The following is a 19918-nucleotide window of genomic DNA, read 5'->3' as shown; positions in this document are numbered from 1 at the left end:
ATCAGATCAACTGAACAGTTTTAAAACTTTAAGTAATTTCTTAATACAAATGTCCTCAAAGTTGTGTTATTTTATATTTATTTGTCTAATAGCAACTTAAATATTGATATTTATCTTATATTAATTAATAGTTTGGAGAGAGAAACGAAAGAGAAGTCAAAGTAGCTTCAACAGGATACATAGTAAGAATTTTTTTGAATAAACTGAATGAGATTAAAAGACTTGACTCATCCACTATTTTCTTGTTCATAGAATTGGAAGTTATAACTGTATTTGTTGTATTAACTTTTCAACTTGTTCTTTCAGTTCTGACAATTTCATATTGTATTTCCTTCTTTTTGCAGATGAGCTAGGCACACAGCCGGAAAATTTCAGTTCACTAACAGCTAGTGACTTGGAGAAATCTAAAATGGTTAATGCCACAAACCACTAGATCATTGCTTCACAGATTTGGGGCTTCATCATGTCACCATGTCAAAAAATTGAGTGGCAGGGTGTTACAGACCTGGAGTTCTGTTTTGAAGCTGCTCTTCACTGCTGCTGGATTAGTGGTATCATGATGTTTGCTTGAGATTTTAATGTGTTTAGGGATGAAATAGATGCTGAAGATGTTGTGCTGCGCTGGCTCTTCCTTGCTGCTGCACTCCTGTTACTGGACTAGTACTGGAACAAGAAATGTGGAATTTACGTATTATAGCTACTGTTGTATTGAATGATAAATCTACTTAAATATCATGACAGTATCTGTAAACTGATATTATTATTGAAAAGATTTTTCAGAATTATAATAAAAGTTCAATTGATCTGTCTTGTGGTTATTTACATTGGAATTAACATAGATTCAAAAAACACCAAAGACTTACTGCCACGTTCCCTCTCCAATTTGGTGGTCCTTGCTGCTGTGAAACTGACATCTGCTCCACTCTTTTGTTGTCCTAAGTAATCCTTCCTCCTCTTGATCGCTTTGCATTTGGTGTTTGATCTTGCAGGAATTGAAAACATAGGCCCTAACAGTTTCCTTGTCAGAAGAAAATTGAAAATTTCTTAGCATGCATGACATGTTTAGAGAGCATAATAATTCAACAAAACTGTAACTTGAGTGAAAATATTCTCACTTTTGAAACTCATAAATATATAGCATATTTTTGTTGAAACTCTCCAAACCCTTTATATATAGATTATATGACACATAGTTGATGGTAACTTCCTATTTTTTAACAGGTAATTAACGGGGGGGTATTAATAAGTCATTATTTATAATTATGGGGGTCAATTAAAATTGACTATACTATTTTTTAATATTCTGTTCAACTTTGGTGTAATGACTATAATACCCTTGTACATAGGCTTCCCTTCCAATGGTGATGTGTTATTATGTTGATTTAATAATTCTAAATTAAAAATAAAATAAAACTTAATCACATATTAACACATCATCATTGGATACTAAACATTGCTCTTTTTCTAGAATTGGTTCAACATAATATGTTTAGATACTTTGTAACTCTACTCTTGATCTACATAACTTATCTATATGAATTAATGTGATAACATATGATTAAATAATTTTAAAATAAAAAATAAATAATCATATTATTTAATAATAAATTATCAAATTATATTGTATGAATAAATTACTAAAAAATATATTTGTATGAATAAATTACTAAAAAATATTTACATATATAATTGCACTCTTATACTATAATTATGAATGTAGCTGAAGTTTGATGAGGTGATTTTATCCTATCCACAGGGAAATTTTCTAAACCCCTTTCGGTATATATCAATTTCAAAATTTACTTGTATAATTACAATTACATCTAACATGCTTTGAGGAAATTTGGTGGGAAAGGGAAAATTATGGATTCTATATTAATAGCAAGAGAGGTTTATAAATAATTTTATTCTAAAATTTTTGAATAATGAAAAAAATACAAATATTGATAGATTGATATATAATTATTATATATTTAAATAATTTTAAAATAAAAATAAACAATCTCAATATAATTTTGTTTAAAATTCTTAAATAACAAATCAATAAAACTATGTATATCTATTTTTGGTACATAATTTATGTACATAAATTAGATATTATCATGTAATTGAATGTTTTTTTATCATATGATGATATATATTTTAAAATCACTTAATTATATGATGACACATCACTATATACATGAATTATGTATCAAAAATAGGTACACATAACATTACTCATAAGAAATCATGTCAAAATTGAAAAGTATTAACCCAACTTTTTGAATCTTCATTCGGTGATACTTAAATAAGTTGAGCTTTAAAGTAATCATTCTAAATGCGAATCAAGCTTGGAGCTGACTCTTATTCAAGTTTAATTTCAATCGACTCCTACTTGTAGCCATAGTCCATTGATCTCTGCTTACCCGAAAAACACAAAATTCCCATAAATGAAAACAAAAAGGAAACACAATAGCAACGTCGAAATGGAGGGAGGAAGAGGTGCTGCCGCCCAGCAGGCAGGCATGGAAATGGCAGAGGCGCCATCGGACTCTCAGCAGCCACCGGCGGCTGCTCAGGCGGCGGGGATCGAGAACATCATGGCTACGTTGAGCCATGGGGGATGATTTATTCAGTACAACATATTTGGGAACATATTTGAAGTGACGGCGAAGTATAGGCCACCTATTCTGCCCATCGGGAAGGGCGCATACGGAATCGTTTGGTACTTTCTCACTGACTCACTTGTCTCAGTCAGTCTCAGTGTTGTTAAAGAGTCTTTTTTTAGCACCTGGGTTTTTTTTGTTCCGACGTGTTTTGATTTATGAATGTGAGTTTTATGTGATTTTGATGGTTTGTGAAGGTTGAGTTGTGGGGTTTTTATTATGTAGTGAAATTTTATATTTTTATGTTGGTGGGTGTAGATTTTTTATTAAGGTATTTGGAGCTGTTACATGTTGAGGATAAGTTAAATGTGTGGCTATTTTCTTCAATATAAGCTAAGAAGAAGAAAGAGATTATTTTAAAAGGTAAAAAGTTATCAAAATTGATTTTTTTTGTGTGTATTAGCTTTTAGAAACAAGTAGTTCGATGGAAGTTACACTTCTGTTTATAGGAATTTGTAGCCATTTCTTTGAAGAGAAATGAGCAATATGAAGATTGAATTTGTAAAGTAGGTAAAGGAGTGCTGCTAGTTGGAATTGCAAATCTTTCGGTAAAAGTTGGGCTATTTTAATTGAGTGAGTGTGCACGTCGTTCTGTTTGTGGATGGCATGTTTTCTGGTTCTTTATGGATTTGAGTTTTATATGTAATGAGGTTGTTTGGAGTGTTTCCTTTTCTTTTTTCTTTTCGTTGGGAAATGTGTCTAGTAATTTCTATTGGCTGTTTATTAGTTCAGCGTTGAATTCGGAGACAAATGAGCATGTAGCAATAAAGAAGATAGCAAGCGCATTTGATAATAAGATTGATGCAAAGATGACTCATCGTGAGATCAAGTTGCTTTGACACATAGATCATGAAAATGTCATTGAGTGATAATTGCTGATTCTCTTTTTTTTTTTGGTGGCTTCAGTTATAAGAAGCAACATATTGGATGAATGGTGTTTTGATTTTAGTTTTCTGTTATGGAGTCAAATGCCAGTGGACTTGTTTTTGTTTCAACATTACAATATTTTAAAGCTTGTGTAGTTGAGTTGCTTAGCTGTCTTGTAGGTTGCATGGACATGTGCTTATATTTTTATTTGCCCAAGATGTGAAATTGACAATATTTGTGGTTAATTTTTTTTTTAATAAAAAATGATCATATGGCTAATTGCATGATCATATTTTTACAACATTACATAGTATTTGCATGATCATATGTACATATGGCTAATTGCATAGGAATTTGGTGAACATCTGTAAGCCATCAATTTGAGAAAAGTATTTAATTGGTTGGATTCTGTTGGTAAGTGGTTATAGAGATCTGTTCTTGAGAGAGAGAATTTTTAGGAACTATTTATTTAAAAATATAGTGTACGCAGAAGGAATTGGACTTATAGTTTTGTTAGAAGCACTCAAGGGTTAGTTTATGGAGTGGAATTACTGGTGGTTAAGAGGCTTTTGTAGAAGAGATATCTTTTATTATGAAACATGGGAGAAGGTTGATTTGCCATGGTATCTTTTGAGAATAGAAGTCTTTGACTTCTAATTTTGCATATGTGTGCACATTATTGATGGTTGTTCGAGCTACTTAGTTGTTTATATTTATGTTTTGTTTCAATATTGAAAATTAAAAGAAAGTTAGGTCCAATGACATTATTTCAAAAATGACCTCAAAAGTTATAATTTTTTTAAACCCCACCTTGTTTCACTCCTCATGTGCTTGACCTTCTGTCTCTAGCAGTTGGAGGTTGCACTGCAGTCAATAAGTTGTTATCAATTCAAAGTTCAAAACCCAACTGCAGTTAAAAAAATATCAAAAACAGAAGAAAAAAACAAAAATTTCAAAAACACTCAAAACATTTTCGTTTTCTGAAACGAAAATGATTGCAAAACGCTCTTTTCAGTCTCCTGACACCCCTCTCTTAAAGAGTCTCAATGGGCTTCGCCACCTTGCAGAAACGCACCATTTCAAGGTAAACCCACTTCACCAATTCAATTTCTTGGGGAAATTTTTATATATTTTCCTTCCAAACAAACAGATGTAATAGTTTATGCAAATTTTTTCTTTATTTTTTGTGTGAAATATTTGATAAAGTGGTTGCTTAAACCTTTACAGTTATAATTTTTGAGAAGTTTCTGATAAAAATTATGAAGTAAGCTTTGGTTTTTAATTGGAGGATGTAGTTAGACTTAAGCCAAATTTCAAAGGGTGTTGGATGCAATATTTGAAAAAGTTGTTGTGTTCAATATTTGATGTAAATATCATTGTTTTTCATTGGTGTGTGTACTTGTGTTGTTTGTTTGTGCAGGTGTGGTTCTTGGATCAATATGGGGTCCTTCATGATGGAAAACAACCTTATCCTGGTGCAATTTCTACATGTATGTATTCATATGTGAGTTTTCGCATTTGATTGTTCTTGTTTTAAGCTGTTATCGATATTATAAAGATTAATGCTTTTGCATATATAAATAGATGTGATGATCATGCAGTATTGGCATGTTAAAGTGTATTAACTTCATTGTTATGCTTCATCCAATCGCATCACATCACGTCACGTTATTTTATATAATTTACTTTGAACATGTTTTTTGTATTTTTGGTACTATGGATGGTGAACAATAATGCTATGTATAGACTTTTTGTACAAACATGTTCATTCATGCAGATGAACAATCATGCAGTAGTGACTTATTGAATTGTTTTAACCTTATTGTTTAACCGAAGTATATTATTTCACATCAATTTGTAGGAGAACTTGCGTATACAGTTATATTTTGTATGGATAATGATAATAGTTTGACAGCTTAAATTCTTAGGTTGTGTTTATTAGGTGGTGATAGTGATAGAGAGCTTGACTGTTTGTGGTTGTATGTTTGGTAATAAGCTTTGGATGTGTACGTGATGGGGAATGTCAACTTATTTTGTATATCAGTTCTTGTAATGTTTAGCTTTAGATTTTTGGGTTAGATAGCTTGACTATAGAAATCATATGAGAGTGTATTGTTTTATGAATACCTCTTTTTGGGTGACAAGAGAAAAGCTAGCAACCACTGGTGCAAAAATGGTGACCATAAGCAACTCTTCACGGGGTGCTTCAACCACAATGGAAAAGATAATGAACCTTGGATTTGATACTTCTTTCTTTGTAGGAGGTATCACTATTGCATCTTCTAAGATTAAATATTAAGAAATCATTTATTCTCAATATGGATTAAAATTTTGTATTGTTTAACTTTTCTGCTGAATTTTAATGTTTGCTCTTGGTTTGTAAGAACATGTATTTTGTTGTGTGAACTCGTAATTCATCATATTCATTTCTTTTCTGTTATCTTGTACTTTAAATCAGCCTTCTTGGGGGTTCAATTGATGGTTTTATTTTTTATTGGTGGAACTATAGTCAGTGATCTATCTATTCCATGGCTGGTGTTTTTCAAAAGATCGTTTTTCTTTGCTCAAATTTTCACATAGAATCTACTCTCTTATCCTGTAATCCTTGTGTGTTTCTGATTATTATATTTTTCATTTATAACTAAAATGTTATTTCAGTGTAGTGTTTTTCAGTCATATTTCATCCTCTGAATGACATGTGTCTTGTTTGTTTTTTTACATTGTTTAGAGTTGTAGAGAACATCTCATTTTTTTTTTTTCATGGATTATACTATAAATTGGAGAATGATGCTTGGTTTTTGACACTTGGAAGGTCTTGCATTCACATGACTTAGAGTGATTGGGGTGCTATATCCCTTGAAGTATGCTAAGTATTAAAGTTTAATAGCTATTTGTTACTTCTAATTCTCTTAGCGCTTCAATTGAATCCAATAACATGTGACTACCTAGGATTTTCTCTTTCATTGTGTGATTGATGTAAGTTACCAGAAAATAAAGAAACTGAGGAGCATAAATCCTTTTTTAAAGAATGAACCATTTTCAACTTTTTTAAATTGACAATTATCAGAGGCTTGAAACTCTCACCCCTAAGGGCAAAATAAATATGTTCCCTTTCAGGAAATAAGTAAAGCCACGACTTGGTTATTAAGAATATGCTTCAAAGTGTCTAAACCTATTTAGGTGTTGTGCTCATTTATCATAAAAATTTATCATTGTAGCATAGTAATATGGTCTCCCCTGTTTTTTTCGTTGTCCATTCAAAATGGGTGAAATATCTGAATTATGTTTTCTGTGATTTCTTGTGTAACTACGTAATAGTCATTTCAATATACTTATAAAAATCTAAAACATTTCTTGCTGTAGGGGCTCGGCCTTCAAGTCATAGAGAGTGTGGAAGAAGCTGATTTTATTCTGGCCCATGGTACTGAAGCATTGGGGGCTCTCTTCTGGAAAGGCACATTTTGCTAGTCTTGAGGATTTCGAAAAAATATTGGAGCTTTGTGCAGCTAAGAAAATTCCAATGATTGCAGCCAATCCAGATTATGTGACTGGCGAGCCTAGGGCTCTGCGTGTTATGCCCGGTAAATTCCATTCTCTTTAGTATGCCATAACATTGTGAAAGGAAAATAGCTTACTCTGTGCTGGAAGCTTTCACTCCACTGTTACATGTTTATACCCGTTGCCAGTGTTTCCATTCACATTCTGGCTTACTGCACAGAACCTGGAATTTCTTTATATTTAAATTGCAGATTTTGAAATTTTGTTGTTCTACCTTTTGAAATTTAAATTTTGTCAATCCTTTCAGGTACTTTGGCATCAAAATATGAAAAGCTTGGAGGTGAAGTGACATGGATGGACAAACTTGATAAGGTCACTTGAACTCTGAGTCTTATTCTAATTAGTAAAATTGTTCACTTACATTTTTTTTATGTATATCATCGTACATGTGCAGTTGACTTTACTTTTACACCTTTTCTAAAATTTCATAAAATAATATGTAAATCAGTGATGAACATGGTTGGTGTTGCTACTAGCGACTCCATTGCTGTGGGTGATTCCCTTAACCATGATATTAAGGGAGCCAATGCAGCTGCCTTAATTTTATATTGTTGAATTAGTTCGAATTTGAGTCTAGAGATGTTTACACATTTAACCAATGTTTACAGAGCCAGGTTTGAAAGAACTGAAATCAGGATGTTCAAACTTCTTTATGCGGCTCCCCGTATTTGAACCTGCCTTTGCTATCAAAGACATAATCAAATGTGTCTTCATCACCATATCAGATTCTTTTGGAGCTCCATGAATAACTGTTTTAATATTTGTGATTGGTTTATATGCCTATTTACTTTTTTTCACACATATCATTGTTGAACAATTCTATGTGCACTAATTTATATTGTAAAATTTGTATTGTAAAATTTGTTTGATTTCACAACTAAAATTAGATTTGATTCGGGTCAAACTTGAATAAGATCTAACTCAAAATCTAATTGAATTCAAATGAGTCAACTCGAGTTAACTCAAGATCGATAAATAGATGTTTGAATTCAATTTAAAATTAATTTAACTTTAGATTATATTTGAGTCAATTTAAACTCGAATTGTTTATGAAAACGAGTTTAATCTTTTTACTCAAACTCAACTTATTTGATTTAACCCTATCCAAAATCTCTTATACAATTGTTATAGATTCAATCAGTTTAATGGTTTCATACTATGAAAATAATTCTATCAATTTAGTTTGATCAAATTAAAGTAATGTTAAGTGAACATTTATAATAAATACCAATAAGGGTGCAAATGATAATTTGTTATCATGTGATTGTGTATTATTTTATTTTTAAGTAAAAATTATTCAATCATATGATAATACATCATAATTGATATGTAATTCGGTGACAAAAATACATAGTTTTTATTGTTTGGTCAAAGAATTGATTTTATAATTTAGATAAGTGATATTAACTCTAATAATAAAAACAAATTAGACGAATAAATGATATGATTAAGAGAGTTAATATCATAACTTAGTTAATGTTACAACCTCTCTATGTTGAGTGAATCATGATTTGATAGATTAGATAATATAACATCAACTCTAAAAACGTAATTAAACTAAATGGAATTATGATATATTTTATTTTCATACCATAAAATTAACAGTAGATCTTATTCAAGTCGAATTGATAGTAGATCCTTGTTTGACCTTAATGAGCTAAATTTGAGTTGTGTAAATTTTTGATCATCTGTCTTAAGATTGATGTCTCACTGCGGTTATTGCACCAAATTTATTTGATTGATAATTCTTATTCTTTAGTGTTACCATTTTATTTGGGTTCATCTTGGTTGGAATCAACCCTCGTATAAAAAAATGATATAATTTGCTGACCAGAATGCTTAGCTGCCTTTGTTGTCTAGTTTTATAAAAGTGCAAAACACATAAAAAAATGAAAATAAAAAATCACAAAGCATATGCTATTATTACGGTGAGTTATCCCACTTTCATAGAACGATTTTAGGAAGACAAAAGCACCCATGAAAGGTGGTTGCCTTTATCCCCAATGACCATTGTGCCCTCAAGGGTACTTTGTAAATACATACAGACATATGAAAATAAAGATGCAATCCACGAGTTTGTCTGATAAAAAATAATTCATTTATTCAAAAATTATAAATAAATTATTTTCAATTTATTATGAAAATAGATGGTTAATTATAAAAGTAATATTATATGTATAATTTTTATATATAAAATAGTAATATATTATTATATAATTAAATAGTTAAAAATTAAAGATAAGATAACATTCAATCACAGGATAATATATCTTTATTTGTGTACAAAATTACCTACAAAAATCATGCACATAATTTGATTGTAATCATAATTTTCTTGAAAACAATAAATTAATTGTATACGATTTATTTCTTTGTAGGGTCACTACACTCTGTGTATAAATTTAATCATGAATCAATATACAATACACATAAATTTATGCAATTCAATTATTTACACAGTAACAGAGCCAATCTGCAATCGATTTGTTTAAACCTGTCTTTTCTGGCCCAAACCAAGGTTTAATATTTTTGCAGCAACTCCCTATCCTTTTGAGACCCTGCATTCTCACCCCACAGCATTGACTTTCCATTTGATTGCTTGGATTACGTGATTTGGTTTGAATGGGGTGATTTATTTACATTTTTAGATAAACTTTTTGGATTGGGCCACTCCTTCGGCTTTGGATCATTGTCTATTATTTTGAGCTTTGCATTATTGGATTGTCGTGGAATATGTTGGGCTTTTTATTGGACTGTGTTGGATTGTTTTGGCTTGCTGTTGTGTATTGGATTATTAAATTGTGTTGAGCTTGCATTACTATTATATCTTGGTAATGTTGCGGTTAGCGCACAAGTTGACATTATTTGGAGTCACTTATTTTATGGAAAAGGTAGAAATCTCACATTCTATTAGTAACATCTTTATGGGTGTGATGCAGTAGCCATATAGTTTAGTTTAATTGAGGTATGCATAAAAAATATTATGATATATTAGTTAATTTCTTACGTGATCAGTGGGATACATTATATACAAACACTTAATAGAGGTCACCTTAGGGTGATAATATAGATAATTGTCTTCTAGCTAGACGTATATGATAAGGAAGAGATTGCAATTAGTTTTCTTGTATAATCAATGTATCATAGCTAGTTACCTCAATAGTCTAGCCATTATGTATATAAGACATAATAGTTAGTAGACATATAAAATTTCAATTACTTTCATTAAGGTATTAGATATGTCGAGATTAGTTTAGATTTTAGTATACTATATAGGATGACTTATGTAATTAGGACATGAGTGTGCCAAGAATAGATGGATGGGCAAAGAAAAGTGTTATAAAACATTTGTTTTAACCACGTAGAGGCTTAGTGATATAATTGTTTTTTATACAATTCCAACTTCAATAAAACAAAATGGTCATTTTTATTTTCATATCAATCAAAATCCCTAGTGAGATAAGAGTCTCTTTATTATCATATCATCTTCATGGCACATTCACTAACCACAACACCACCCACAATCACAACAAAAACACCCATCTCTTACATATCCAAGAGGCCTTTTTTGCACATTCATCGTTAAGGTATCAAGGGATTTGGGCTTGCTATCAACATTCTAAACAAGTTTTGGATGACTACAAACCCATTCATAGAACGTTTGTGAGTTAGGGTTTATTATGTGTTTACTTTTATGGCTTCATTGTGTAATAATGTGTGCGTGAACAAGTTTAAAATATATATATATATATAACTAGGTTTGCAATGTGGGTATGATAAGCACTTTTATATAGTAATCAGATGCATTTTGAAAAAAGCACAAACTAATTACGGATAATGTATTGATTTTCAATATGTTATATGTTATCAATAGGAGACCTTATAGTATTGAAAAAATGATGGAAGGAATAGTTAAGTTATTAGAGTTAGGGTTGAATTTGAATTAAATCAAGTTCGGATATGATTGACTCAAATTTGACTTGAATCTATTATAACAATAACAAGTTTGAATTAAATTCAAGTCGATTGAAGATGTCGTTGGAAAGTCACCAACAAATTGAATAATGTTATTGACGAAATAAATAGTGTTATTGACAAAATAAAATGAACAATATCATTGAAGGAGGATTAAGATGAGCTATCAAACTAAATCTTCAGCTAGAATTTGGATCTAATTACGCCAAAATCAATTTGATTCAAATTAGCTCATTTTGAATCCATTCATAATTGGAGTAATGTTATTTTTTAACATTTGTCTGAGATGTCTTCTATTATAGATGGTGCATTTTTTTTATATTGTTACTTTCTACTTTTATTTAATCTTTCAATCATCAAATACAAAGGAAAAAAAGGTCATGACTACTGTTGCATATTGTGATATAGCCTTAATTTTACTGTGATATAGTTTAAAATTGCTTTAAATTGAGTTTAACATATTTGATTTGAATATAGAGTTAAAACTAAATTAATTTGATCAAATTCATTTCTATTTATGATAAAATCTTGAATAAATTATTATTTCTTAATGAAGATTTGAAAAAACCAAAAATTTTTATCCTGTGAATTCTTAAAATGTAAGCTTTCACACAAATTGTAACTTTGATGGAGAAACTAATGATAGAAAGATACAAAAGTTATTTCAATTTCCTGATATTAATAAATAAAGGCCAAAAGATATTTTCCCACTCAATGTCTGATGCAATCCTAAACTCTCACTTTCTAACTATGAAAACCCAAACATCAGCTTGGCGGAAATTTGGTCAATCGAGTTGGTTTGTTCAATCGAAAATAACGCATAAAAAATTCGTTTGCAGACGGAATAAATGTAGGCGGCTGAGGATTTAACGCAATCACCTTGGCACTGACACGTGGAACATTTGAAAAACAAACGTCGTCATTTTTGTCTCGTTTAGGAAAATTAAGTGACCATTTTTTGTTTCTTCATGGCGTGGCATCATGGCTAATGGAAATGTGTCGTGCAGTGGAAAGGCAGGGCTGGCTTTTGTGTCAGCGTAATAAATGCACCTTAATTAAATTGTAATCAATGGGTGAAATAATTCTTCCAGCAGTCAACGGCTATGGACTTGTTTAGAATGAATCAACCAATATAAATTCGACACATGGAGGCCGTTAAGTAATTTGACGCGTACTTTATAAAAATTTTCATTTAAAATAAGAATTTTTTTTCGTTTGAGGACGAATCAATGTGCGGCACGTGTCCACCAAGTTTGAAACGCAATGTCAAGAAAAGCAATCAGAGTCTCTTCATTTTTTCCTCTCCATTGGCCTCTGATCTGAGCGAGTATCCTCTGCAAATTTGAGTGAGTCGAATGTAAAAATCGGCAAACGGTTAACGGTGACTGTGAAAATGACGATGGCAGCACCTCATTGAACGTTTTAAATGGTAAGCGAAGTCGTTGTAACCCAAAAAACGACGACATAAGCGGTCATCTTTCTTTTAAATCGAGAAGGTTTTTTTTATACACGTATGAGACTCATTTTTGGTCTGAGAATTGAAGTTGTTAGAGGTACGCATAATTGGGTTCAAATTATAAAATTGAATCGAATTATTTAAAAATTATAGTTTGATTTAATTTAGGATAAAATTTTTTAAATTATTTTTTTAGTTCAAATTATAGTTTAAACAATTTTTAAACCGTCAAATTGTAAATTATATATATATATATATATAAAAAAAATTTTGTTGCTTAAGATAGAAACTGACACCTAAGAGAAAGCAGTAGTAAACATTATAGTTTGCTTAATTTTCTTGTTATAAGGTAAATTTCTTAGTTCATAGCTCAATTTTGGTTCCGAAATGTTAGCTATTTTGTGACTGTTCTGTTTCTTAATTTAAATTGTTAAAATTCATGTCTCTTCTATGTGTCACTTTGTTCAGACAATAGTAAACCTCATTTTACATATATGCCCTTGGAATCAAGGAATTTCTTTTATAGCTTATACACAGTATATCAATTCCTTTTACTAGTGTGCGTCATTAGTACAAGAGTTCATGTAAATTTCAATAATAATCTTATATTATTAGTTCGCGTCGTTAGAAAGTCTGGCTTTTTCGTCCTAAAGCACTGCATCGCAGCTATGATACACAGCACACATTTGTTCTTTATAGGAGGGTAAATATGGTATTTTCGTTCAAATGGATTGTTAAATGCAAGGTTTTTAAAATCGGACCGGAATAAAAACCGTTTTAAGTACTGGTTTCGGTCGGACCGGTTGAACCGTTTGAACCGGTCGATTGGACCGTTTGAACCGGTTTTATGTAAAAACCTAAACAAATTATGTAATAGAAGAGCAACTAACTACATTACAAATGAAATACATTCAATCCAGACATTCAATACAGATGCATAATAAAATTACAAATTCATAATATAAAATTATAAATTAATAATAAATCAATTAATATTTTCTAATTAAGAATTTATATTTGTCTATATAAATTGAACTATTATTTTACATAAACCAAGGATCGCTCCCTTGTTGCAATTAAATTTTTATAACTTTATATTGCTTCAGTTCCCTCACTGTATAAACAAAAGTTTTCACAACATGCAGTATTATTTGAAACTTTCATAACATGCAGTATTTTTTATATTATATCATGAAGTTGGTTGCTTATATCATGCCATTACTGCAATATCATGTTATGAATGTAACAAATTGACAACAACAAAAAACATGCAATATCATGCCATTACTTATCAATTGCAGTAATGGCTGCTTATATCATGAAGTTGGCATGTTGTGAATTTATATTATAAAGTTTTCACAACCTTAAGCAATTGATCCACCAAAGAGTTTACAAGGCCTTACAAAACACCAGCTTCCCGTCGTTGCCTGAGAATTCACCGGACGCCGGTCACAACAGCAACGGAAATCGCCGTCGTCAGCCAACGTTTGAACCTGGAAGTCGTCGTGAAACTGCTGCCTTGTAAGCCTGCAAACTGACACCCCTCGGCGGCAGAGTCGTCGTTGGCAGCGTTGTCGTCGGCAGCCGTATTTAAACCGTCGTCGACAAGGAACAGGAAATTCGTCGGCTGCAGCAATTGAGGACTGCGTCGCGTGCACTGCAAGGGAAGAGAAAAAGAAGAAAAACAGTGTTTTATTTTGCATCTGCAGCAGCCTTGAACCGGTTTCTACAGTGGATCGGGTTGGACCGCGGTTCAGGCGAGAACCGGCGGTTCAACCGCGGTCCAATCCGATTTCCATTCAAAAACGGTTTGCATTCAACCAAACCCGGCTACAGTGCCGGTTCACGGATCAACGGTCCAACCGACCGGTCCGGTCCGGTTTTTAAAACCTTGGTTAAATGGTTGGTTATTTCAGTCTTTTAGGTATTTTCCAACTGGAAGAGATTAAACTATATTTGTATATCTTAAAGTTGTGCTTGAAAATGTTTGATGTGATATTGTTTCTGACTTGGTCTTTGATTTCTCAATTCGTAAAGATGATACGTATTACTTTTTATCTGTATCGTATGATACAATATATATCGTTTGCTCTTTATAAACATAGAATTAGATCCACTAAATTTGGAATCCATGAAAATTAGCTAAATTATAAACATAGAATTCAAAAACAATAATATTAACAAATCCAATTGAACGGTTGCAAACACATACTAAAATTTGCTCTTTATATAATAAAGGGTAGAATAATTATTTTACTTGTTAAAAATAAAATCGTTAAAAATAATTATTTTACTTGGTCCACTTTCAAATCTGCAAACAAACTTTGTGTATCAACACCGAGCTTAGCATTATCAAAGGTAGCTGATCTGTTAGGGTCTTGTAGCTTTTGTTCCTATAAACATAGAAAATAATTATCTAGAGATGAAACATTAACAAGCTGTTTAGAATGTTCAAGTACGCACGTTTACAAACATCTTCCTCCAAATGAAGAGTGACACAAATTTCAGCAGAAGTCTCCTTGAGCACTTTCAATCTCTTCTCCAAGCTAGGTCGTTGAGACCACAACTTCTGCACAATCTGTAAAAATCCAAAGAACGACCAGGAGCATAAGAAAGTTTATTGCCTTAGGATTGACTTCACAGTTGTTTCGCATTTAACAGCACGAGCAGCATGTTCTTTCCCAAACCTTATCTTCAACATCTCACGAATTTTCACAGTTGTCAATCTTAAGTGAGATTAGCAGACTCGATTAATTTTGCAGGAAATGATAATTCTTATGCAGAAACTATATGATAATTGTTCATATTACCAAGTAAAGTAAAGCAAACATCAAGTAATTTCATACAGGCATTTCATCAAACACCTTGCAACACAACAATTTAAAACATAATATTATGATATGAAACAACCCAATACAAGTTTTCTCTCCTTGATTAAACCTTCAATCAGAGTACATATAACATCAATACCCTAGAAAACATCAGATAGATAAAAAGATAACTCTCACAAACCTTCTTACATAAACGAGAATTACCCATAAAAACAAATGAAAATATTTTAGAATCCTTAATTTTCTTTTGCTTTCTCACGTTTTCTTTATATCCAAACAAATAATAAACGTAAACTAAAATAATGTGAAAGATTGGTGTTACCATGAATACAACTGATTTCAAAGCTTCTGTTAAATGGAAGATGGTAGTGGTGCTAGGAGAGGGAAGCCGACAGTAATGGCAGTAGACGAAAACCAACAGTGGTGGAAGAGGAAGACAAAGAGAAATTTCAATGGCGGTGTTTCAACCTAGGAAAGAAAGAGAATATTGATTGATTGGTAGATTTTTTCTGATGTTTAGACTGACGTGGCATTTGATGATGTGGCAGATGAAAAGGCACCTGCCACATCAGTCGGTGTATCGCGTTCCTATATTCTACCGGTCCGTAGAGCATTACTCAATTATCAAAGGCTCACTATATAATATTTGAATTGTTAGTAGCGTTAATAACAATTATTAAGATTGAATTTGATATAAACTAAGTTTAAAATAAGAGTTAATTTGATTTCGGTTTGAATATAAAGAAGACGAGTTGAAATATTTTTAATTCAAGTTTAATTTGATTTGTAAAATTTAAATTTAAATTCAATTCAAATATAATTTAATTTTGAATTTGATTCAAATAGTTTAAACTTTGAATATTTTAATTATTTAAAACTCATTGTTTAAGAAAATAAGAATTGCTTGTCAAACTCTATCTATTTAAGCTAAAACTTGGTTTATTTAATTCGAACTACGCATTGAACTTGAAATAGTTCAAATAAGATGATATCTAACTTTAACATTAACTCTTTTAAAGTATTATTTAAATATTTTCTCAAAATTTAATGTCATGGGCATAATTTTTCTTTTCTCTTATCAAATCTCAAATAATTATTTAATTAAAAATTTTTGAAACAATTCATTATACCTAAATTATTTTTCATTTATTATAAATTTTAATTAATATATGAATAATGAGATAACTCTATATTATATATTTTAAGTAAAGATAATTTCAAATTAAGTTTGATATTCGATTTGAATAAGTCAAATTTAAATTAATAAGAGATTGTGATATAGTAATTAATTTCTTACGTGATCAGTGAGATGCATCACATATACACCTTCTATAGAGGTCACTTTAGGGTGGTAATATAAATAATTGTCTCTTAGCTAGGCATATATGGTAAGGAAGAGACTATAATCAGTTTTTTTGTGTGATCAATATATCGTAGCTAGTTAGCCCAATAGTCCAACCGTTATGTATGCAAGATATAATAATTAATAGACATATAAGATTTCAATTACTTTCATTAAGGTATCAGATATATTGAGATCAGTTTAAACTTTAGTATACTATGTAGGATGACTTATGTAGTTAGGGTATGAGGGTGTCGAGAATAGGTGGATGGGCAAAGGAAAGTGCTAGGAAACATTCATTTTAATCACATAAAGGCTTAGTGATAAAATTGTTTTTTATACAATTCCAACTTTAATAAAGCAAAATGGTCATTTTTATTTTCATATCAATCAAGATCCCTAGTGAGATAAGAGTCTCATCATCATATCATCTTCATGGCACATTCAATAACCACAACACCACCCACAACCACAACAATAACACCCATCTTTTACAAATCCAAGAGGCCTTTTTTGCGCATCCCATCTATAAGGTTTCAAGAGATTTGGGCTTGCCATCAACATTCTAAACAAGTTTTGGATGACCATAAACCCATTTATAGAAGGTTTGTGTGTTAGGGTTTATTATGTTTTTACTTTTATGGTTCATTGTGTGATAATGTGTGCATGAATTAGTTTAATATATATATATATATATATATATATATATATATATATATATATATATATATATATATATATATATATATATAAAACACTAGGTTTGCAATGTTGGTACAATGAGCATTTTGAAAAAAGCACAAACTAATTACAGATAATGTATTGATTTTCAATATGTTATATGTTATCAATAGGAGATCTTTTAGTATTGAAAAAATGATGGAGGGAATAGTTAAGTTATTGGAGTTAGGGTTGCATTCAAATCAAATTAAGTCTGAATATGAGTTGACTCAAGTTCAATTTGAATATATTTAGACAAGTTCGAATTAAATTTAAGTTAGTCAAATATGTTATTGAAAAGTTATTAACAAGTTAAATAATGCTATTGACAAGTTAAATGACGTTACCGACAAAACAAAATAAATAATATCACTAGTGGAGGATTTAAGATGAGTTACTGAACTAAAATTTTAATTATAATTTGGATCTAATTGCACCAAACATCAATTTGATTTGAATTGACTCAGTTCGAATTCATCCATAATTGGAGTAATGCTATCCGTTAACATTTATTTGAGATGTCTTCTATTATGGATGATGCATTTTTTTATATTGTTACTTTCTACTTTTATTTAATCTTTCAATCATCAAATACAAAGGAAAGAAAGGTCATGACTATTGCTGCATATTGTGATATAGCCTTAATTTATCTATATTGTAGGGATGTAGCATTAGGCTTGGCTTGAGCAACGTGGTTGAGTATTGGTGGTAGGAATGCGTCTGCTACTGGCCACAAGCCTCCATTGCCTCCGAAGGAGGAGAAGAAAGACCCTAATGTGAGTCGTGTTCAAGCAAAAGTACTAGCTAGTAAGAAGAGGAAGGAGACCATGAAACAAGCTGTTGCCAAACTAAGAGAGAAAGGAAAGGTTCTAAATGAGCCTGTAAAAGAAAATGGTAAATGAGCCTGTGAAGGAAATTGTAAATGAGCCTTCTGAATAGTCTCTCTTTTAAACTTGGAATTGAGTTGTCATCTCATGAACTTTTCATCCATTTCACACTAAATTTTGTAAGTATTTGAAAGTGAATTTGAGTTAAACTGAAACCAAATAAGTGATAGCAAGTTTGAGTTTAATTCAAATATAAAATTGTTAACTTGAGTTTGAGTTTTGCTAATTTAAGATGGTAAATAGTACTGTAAGAAAAGATGAATAACAACATTAAAAATAGAGAAAAATCACTAAAATAAAAAAACTAATCACCAATGAGAGAAACTCATCCATTAATATCAATTTTGAGTCATACTTGAGTTTAACGAATTAAAATTGCTTCAAATCGAGTTTAACGTATTCAATCTGAATAGAGAGTTAAAATCAAACCGATTTGATCGAATCCATCCTTATTTGTGATAATATCTTGAATAAATTATTATTTCTTATCTAAGGTTTGGGAAAACCAAAAATTTTTATCCTTTGAATTCTTAATCTATGAGCTTTCACTCAAATTGTAACTTTGATGGAAAAACTAATGATAAAAGGGCATAAAAGTTATATCAATTTTTTGATATTAATAAATAAAAAATGAAAAAAAAAATATTTGGAGGCAGTAGGGCTGAATTGCAGTTAGCCTTTTGCGATTGGCCTAAATCACGTTGGAAAAAGCAAAATTTAGCTAGATTCAACCTAAATCAATTTAGTGCAATTTAATAAAATTGCACTTTGACTAGTGTAGTTTAATTAAGTTTAGCCAAATCGCCAACAACCATTTTAAGGGTCAAATTAAAAACCGGAAAAAGTTAGGGTTAAAATGTAATTTACTTCTTCGACATCATAGAGCACCTTTCCGTCACAAAATTACGCTTTGGGTTACAGATTAAGATTTCAAAGGGTGACAACTTAATTTCTCTAAACGCTGGGCGGGACCAGGAATTTACGCTAGTATCTTGAAATGATTTTGAAATGAATTATTTCAAAAAAGACCTCAAAGTTATGATTTCTTCAAAACCCCGCCTTGTTTAACTCCTCTGTCCTCTGCTACTTGACCTTTTGGGCTCTAACAGCTGGAGGCTGCACCGCAGTCGAAAGTTTGTTATCAGTTCAGAGTTCGAAACCCAATATAGTTTAAAAAAAATCATCAGAAACAGAAGAAAAAAACAGAAATTTCAAAAAAAACTGAAAACATTTTCGTTTTCTGAAATGAAAATGATGGCAAAATGCTCTTTTCAATCTATTGACACCCCCCTGTTAAAGAGCCTCGATGGGCTTTGCCACCTCGCAGAAACGCGCCGGTTCAAGGTAAACCCACTCGCCAGTTCAATTTCTCGGGAAAATTTGTAATTATTTTCCTTCCAAACGAATGGATGTAATAGTTTATGCAAATTTTTTTCTTAATTTTTTGTGGGAAATATTTGATAAAGTGGTTGCTTTAACTTTACACTTATAATTTTTGAGAATTTTCTGATAAATCTCTAGAAGCTAGCTTTGGTTTTTAACGGAAGAGTGTAGTTAGAATTAAGCCAAATTATAGAGGGTTTTGAAAGCAATTTTTGAAAGTTGTTGAATTTAATATATGATGTAGATACCAT

At 31.0% G+C, this 19918-nt stretch overlaps 1 protein-coding gene, 1 long non-coding RNA gene and 1 pseudogene across 2 annotated transcripts in view; 2 read left to right on the top strand and 1 right to left on the bottom strand.

Annotated features, from left to right (window-relative positions):
* LOC123220609 (putative disease resistance protein At3g14460) overlaps window positions 1-19918 on the top strand; it is a 142180-nt gene that overhangs the window by 107637 nt on the left and 14625 nt on the right. The window lies entirely within an intron of this gene.
* LOC123220652 lies at window positions 2277-7889 on the top strand (annotated as a pseudogene).
* LOC123220680 lies at window positions 14780-15901 on the bottom strand. Its single transcript, XR_006503123.1, has 2 exons — window positions 15658-15901; window positions 14780-15082 (listed from the first exon to the last, which is right to left on the bottom strand). It is a non-coding gene; the product is annotated as an uncharacterized LOC123220680 (long non-coding RNA).

The sequence above is a fragment of the Mangifera indica genome, chromosome 7 (assembly GCF_011075055.1).
Source record: "Mangifera indica cultivar Alphonso chromosome 7, CATAS_Mindica_2.1, whole genome shotgun sequence".
Lineage (NCBI taxonomy): Eukaryota > Viridiplantae > Streptophyta > Magnoliopsida > Sapindales > Anacardiaceae > Mangifera > Mangifera indica.
Note: the sequence above shows the minus strand (reverse complement) of the source record. Positions and strands in the feature narration are given on the sequence as shown.